General features: G+C 41.4%; 1 non-coding gene across 1 annotated transcript; it reads left to right on the top strand.

Moving 5' to 3' along the window:
• Positions 1-6547: 6547 nt before the first annotated feature.
• On the top strand, positions 6548-6629 carry trnal-aag (transfer RNA leucine (anticodon AAG)). The gene has a single exon. It is a non-coding gene; the product is annotated as a tRNA-Leu (tRNA).
• The last annotated feature ends 118 nt before the right edge of the window (positions 6630-6747 follow it).

Genomic DNA, 6747 nt, shown 5'->3' with positions numbered 1-6747 from the left:
TCTTGTTTCTCATGGTCAGAGTCTTGAGGTGCCTTTTGGCAAACTCCAAGCTGGCTGTCATGTGCCTTTTACTGAGGAGTGGCTTCCGTCTGCCCACTCTACCATAAAGGCCTGATTGGTGGAGTGCTGTAGAGATGGTCTCCACAGAGGAACGCTAGAGCTCTGTCAGAGTGACCATCAGGTTCTTGGTCACCTACCTGACCAAGGTACCCTTCCCCAGATCTGTGCCTCGACACAATCCTGTCCCGGAGCTCTAAGGACAATTCCTTCGACCTCATGGCTTGCTCTGACATGTACTGTCAACTGTGGGACCTTATGTAGACAGGTATGTGCCTTTCCAAATCATGTCAAATCAATTGAATTTACCACAGGTGGACTCCAATCAAGTTGTAGAAACATCAAGGATGATCAATGTAAACAGGATGCACCTGAGCGCAATTCTGAGTCTCATAGCAAAGGGTCTGAATACTTATCTAAATAAGTTTTTATATATATATATATATATATATATATATACACACACACCTTTACAAACAATTCTGAAAACCTTTTTTCACTTTGTCATTATGGGGTATTGTGTGGAGATGGATGAGAAAAAACAATCCATTTTAGAATAAGGTTGTAACAAATGTGTTAAGTCAAGGGGTCTGAGTACTTTCTGAATGCACTGTATGAATGTGGTTGCAATTTAGAAGCAAATGACTAAACTGAAAAGAAGTTTGATTTTGTAAAATGAACATTTCATGAACAAATAGCTTTTGTTGACTTTGTTGGTTTTGCCTATCACTTCTGTATGTTAGTAATAGACTTACCGAGTGCACTTGTTGCATTGTTTGCATGCTTGTGTATAAATTAATGCATGGAAGTAGCTATATGTAAATGTCTCTTTGGAATAAATAAACGTCTATTGCATTGTAAATTTGAGTTGTATAGTTGTATACAGTACCAGTCAAAGGTTTGGACACACCTCCCCATTCAAGGGTTTTTCTTTATTTTTTACTATTTTCTACATTGTAGAATAATAGTGAAGACATCAAAACTAGGAAATAACACATATGGAATCATAAAGTGCAAATATATTTTTGATTCTTCAAAGTAGCCACCCTTTGCCTTGATGACAGCTTTGCACACTCTTAGGATTCTCTCAACCAGCTTCATGAGGAATGATCATCAAGAAATGAGGAATGATCCTTCAACAGTCTTGAAGGAGTTCCCACATATGCTGAGCACTTGTTGGTTGCTTTTCCTTCACTCTGCAGTCCAACTCATCCCAAACCATCTCAATTGGGTTGCAGTCGGGGGATTGTGGAGGCCAGGTCATCTGATGCAGCACTCCATCACTCTCCTTGGTCAAATAGCCCTTACACAGCCTGGAGGTGTGTTTTGGGTCATTGTCCTGTTGAAAAACAAATGATAGTCCCACTAAGCGCAAACCAGATGGCATGGCGTATCGCTGTGGTAGCCATGCTGGTTAAGTGTGTCTTGTATTCTAAATAAATCACTGACGGTGTCATCAGCAAAGCACCCCCACACCTCCATGCTTCACGGTGGGAATCACACATGCAGATATCATCCGTTCACCTACTCTGCGTCTCACAAAGACACGGCGTTGGAACCAAAAAAATCTAATTTGGACTCATCAGACCAAAGGACAGATTTCCACTGGTCAATTGTCCATTGCTTGTTTCTTGGCCCAAGCAGGTCTCTTCTTATTGGTGTCCTTTAGTAGTGGTTTCTTTGCAGCAATTCGACCATGACGGCCTGATTCACGCAGTCTCCTCTGAACAGTTGATCAAATCACATTTTATTGGTCACACATGGTTAGCAGATGTTATTGCGAGTGTAGTGAAATGCTTACGTTTGTTGATGTCTGTTTCTTGAACTCTGAAGCATTTATTTGGGCTGCAATCTGAGGGGCAGTTAACTCTAATGAACTTATCCTCTTGTCCTCATGAGAGCCAGTTTCCTCATAGTGCTTGATGGTTTTTGCAACTGCACTTGAAGAAACTTTCAAAGTTCTTGACATTTTCTGGATTGACTGACCTTCATGTCTTTAAAGTAATGGGGGACTGTCATTTCTCTTAGCTTATTTGATTTGTTCTTGCAAGAATATGGACATAGTCTTCTACCAAATAGGGCTATCTTCTGTATACCACCCCTACCTTATCACAACACAACTGATTGTCTCAAATGCATAAAGAAGGAAAGAAATTCCACAAATGAACTTTTAATAAGGCACACCTGTTAATTGAAATGCATTCCAGGTGACTACCTCATGAAGCTGGTTGAGAGAATGCCAAGAGTGTGTAAAACTGTCATCAAGCCAAATTGCCAGTTGGCCTGGACCCCTTTTACTGCCGATACGGAGCCCCGCCGATCCATCACGACTGGACTACCGACGTAATCTGCCCGAGGGGTTTTTTCAACAGGCTCCTCATTCACGACGTCCCCTGAATGCCCGCCTGCTAGCCGCGGCCCGCTAGCTGTCTAGAGCATATCGGACTGTTAGTTTAAGATGCCATCAGCCAATTTCTTTGGCCACTATACCTATTTTGCCAATTGGCCTGGACCCCTTTTACTACACGGAGCCCTGCTGATCCATCACGACTGGTCTGCCGACGTAACTGCACGAGGGGGCTACAACATATTTCTTCAGTTGCGACGTCCCTCTAAGGCCCCTCTGCTAGCTTGCTATCCCCAGCCCGCTAGCTGTCTGAATCGCCGTGTCTCCAGCCCGCCTAGATACTCACTGAACCCCTATGATCACTCAGCTACGCATGCCTCTCCCTAATGTCAATATGCCTTGTCCATTGCTGTTTTGGTTAGTGATTGTCTTATTTCACTGTAGAGCCTCTAGCCCTGCTCAATATGCCTTAGCTAACCCTTTAGTTCCACCTCCCACACATGCGGTGACCTCACCTGGTTTACCTCACCTTCACCACCTGGAGGCGGCCCGTCAGAAGGTCCAGGACCCAGTTTCACAGGGCGGGGTCGAGACCCAGAGTCTCAAGCTTAATGACGAGATTGGAGGGTACTATGGTGTTAAATGCTGAGCGGAAGTCAATGAACAGAATTCTTACATAGGTATTCCTCTTCTCCAGGTGGAATAGGGCAGTGTGCAGTGTGATGGCGATTGCATCGTCAGTGGACCTATTGGGGCGGTAAGCAAATTGGAGTGGGTCTAGGGTATCAGGTAGGGTGGAGGTGATATGATCCTTGACTAGTTTCTCAAAGCACTTCATGATGACAGAAGTGAGTGCAATGGGGCGATAGTAATTTAGTTCAATTACCTTTGCTTTCTTGGGAACAGGAACAATGGTGGCCACCTTGAAGCATGTGAGGACAACACACTGGATAGGGATTGGTTGAATATGTCCCTAAACACACCTGCCAGCCTACAAATCGATCCCGCTCCAGAGTACAGCCCTCGTTGCAATGCTCATTCCTTCGACGATAAACGTGAATCCGACCATCACCCTTGGTGAGACAAAACCGCGACTCGTCAGTGAAGAGCACTTTTTGCCATTCCTGTCTGGTCCACCGACGGTGGGTTTGTGCTAGAGGTCGACCGATTAATCAGAATGGCCAATTAATTAGGGCCGATTTCAAGTTTTCATAACAATCGGTAATTTATGTTGAAAAATGTTAATATATTTAAAGCATGAAATATTTTTTCCTGAATTACAATGATTTCATTTTCAGACAAAGTGGATGATACTACCTCCTATAAATATTACTGCTTATACCAATTCGTACTCCTAAAAATGTGCCTTTAGAAGTGAACAAGCAATTACCCAGTTAGTGTCTTCCTCATTATTGTCCACCTCCCCACAGAAGCGGCACAGTTGGCTCAGGTCATGTAGCAAAACATGTCAAGTAGTCTATACATCTCTACATGTATTTTTCTGAGCAAACAGGGCACAGGGGAATAGTATAGGTTTCTTGTAACATAATTATTTAAATACATGTGTTTTAGTGGCCATCTAGTCAGAAGTTGGATCAATGATAACCTTGAAAGATCCTTATAAATGTTTATTTTATCTACAATTATATTGAATTATAAATTGAACATACCAGTGTTGGAGGAGAGTGACTGCTATTTCTTCTCTAATGATGTTAACATCTTTGACCGTATTTGAAAAGGATGAGGGGAGAATCAATGTACCTTTAGCACATCAAATATATCTGAAGTTATCAATTTGTACAGTATGTGCTGAAACCATAAATGCATGTTATGGTAGATGTCATATTACATGATAATCTACCATGTTCTAAAATGTAACATATACAGTCAATTATATGCAATATGTAGAATATGTAGAAAACTGCTACCTAACCTGTTCACTGCTAGAGTAAAAGCACAACAAACATATGTTTTTATTATAAACATAGAGCAACAGGTAGAAAGAAGTGTATTCCAAGACCAAAAGGAAATCAAAATCAAAGTGGTTAGGTGGTTATTGAATCAGCATTTACAAACAGCAAGGGACTTTGCAGTTATGATGCCTGCAGCTCAACTCATTCAACCAATTAGGCAACCGTACACAGCAAAGTCTTGGTGATTGTCCACTGAATCATTAAGGAGAAGACAACTTCAAGATTGACACAATTGTAGATCACAGAAAAAGAACAACAGTACATCACTTTATCCAGACCAAGAGGTATTAAGGAGCTGGTCATTTTCTGGGCCTGTAGGCTAGAATTAAAATCCTGAACATAATGTGAGCTGCAATAGGGAGGCCATCCAGGGTGCAAATCAGTGGAGGGGAATCTAAGAATGCAGGGATTCCAGCAGGGTGTGAGTTGAAGTAGTCAAATCTGGAGCTGACAAGGCTCTGACTGAGCATCTTGGGGAAATCGCTAGATGGTGTGGAAGAAGAAGCAGAACGTTCATGTTAGGGCTAAAATGTAAATGAATTGATCATCTCGGATGATCTAACATCTGAGAATGGGCAGGCAGTCCCTCGTATGAAGAGCATCTACATCTTGCTGATTATGTGCTGTCATCCAGGTGGAAATGTCACCTGAATATCTGATGTAGGAAAAGAGATAAGTTGAGTTTTCTGTGGATATGTATATGTACTGTACATCTGTGTATGTGTTTATATATAAATATATATCTTGGTATATATTTGTATTATTATTATCATTATTGTGTTTTGTGGTTGAGGGATGGGGGAGGTTGATGGGGATGGTGGAAGTGCTAGGGGTGTCCTATTGAGGGCAAAGGGACCTATAGGGGAGGGGATTCTTCTTGGAGGCACATTCAGACATAGTTTTGTTTATTATATTATTATACTTTTTCCCCCTTCTTTTTTCTGTTATTATAACAGTTTACTGTGATTATGGATATACACTCATGTTGACTTATATATTTGAACTTTATTTTTTTGCTCAGAGTACAAATGTTTGATTTATTATTATTATTATTTGATTTATTATTATTATTATTATTATTACTACTGTACCTACATTCTTAAAAACAAAAACAGAAAAAGTGTAAAAAAAAATGTAGGAAAAGCACGATGGGATGGGGGATTGAGGAATGGGTAGAGAGAACAGTAGAGGGCTCTGAAAACTATTATTGCTGAAATAACCACTTCCTTTTGTGACTAGTCTAATACTTCCCGTGGAACACATCAGGGGGCATGATAGGTCACCAAATTATTCTGAAGTGTGCCAGTCATTGCAGTCCCAAGATGGAGGGAGGGGTGATTTCGGCCGACAAGAAAATGGCCTTGCCAAAATCCTCCCGTCCTTCTAATTTCCTTAATTTTGTGGCTAAAGTCAAATAGTTCCTGTGGCACACACTACTGGTCAACATGAGCTACCAAAAGGATTCTGAAGTGTGTCAGGCCTTGCAGTCCCAAGATAGAAGGGGAGAGAGAATTTCCACCGGCAAGAAAATAGCCTTGCCAAAATCCTCCCTTCTAATTTCCATAATTTTGTGGCTAGAGTCAAATAACTTCTGTGGCACACATCAAAGTAAAATACTTTCTATAGAAAAACGTTATTAGGCAACTGAAATTAATAGTTGATGTATGTGTGTTATATTAAACATAGAGGAAGGAGTAAAATGTAGGCAAGCAATAAACATTTCAGAACAACTACTAGTCGAATAAGACATGTGAGAGATAATGAATTTTAGCAAAGAGATTTATTTAGACTAATACACTTGAAACAAATAGCCAAACCGAAAGCTGCAGACATTACCGGTGCCTCGCCCGCGATCAAACCGAGATAAATAATTAAATGAAACGCAGCATAACGTGTTCAGAAATCTCAACGAGCAACAAGTCGCAGCAATGGAGAATTGAGTGAGTGCGCGTTCACGCGAAAGGGGGGTGTCTGGTAGGAGGAGTTTATCCGCACAACCCGGCCATCGACAAGTGCCAATATACCCTCCAAACACCTGCTTTTCCGGCACTTCATAAATACATAACCATACTTAGCGGACTGATGCGATGTCATGTCACTGCTGACTGGAAGTAATTTTACAACATTTATGAATCTATTAATCTTGTTATATACAGAAGTAATGGTACACGATAGCGTGGCCGAGCGGTCTAAGGCGCTGGATTAAGGCTCCAGTCTCTTCGGGGGCGTGGGTTCGAATCCCACCGCTGTCAGGAATATTTTTCGGATCGCGGGCTCTACTTCCGCAGTCCAGTGAGTTGGAAATCGCTACAAGGGCATAAATCTTTATGGATTATATGAAACATTTTAACACAATCTCATGTTAAACGC

The sequence above is a fragment of the Oncorhynchus clarkii genome, chromosome 23 (genome assembly GCF_045791955.1).
Source record: "Oncorhynchus clarkii lewisi isolate Uvic-CL-2024 chromosome 23, UVic_Ocla_1.0, whole genome shotgun sequence".
NCBI classification, from domain to species: Eukaryota; Metazoa; Chordata; class Actinopteri; order Salmoniformes; family Salmonidae; genus Oncorhynchus; species Oncorhynchus clarkii.
The sequence above is the reverse complement of the archived record's forward strand: the minus strand, read 5'-3'. Positions and strand labels throughout refer to the sequence as shown.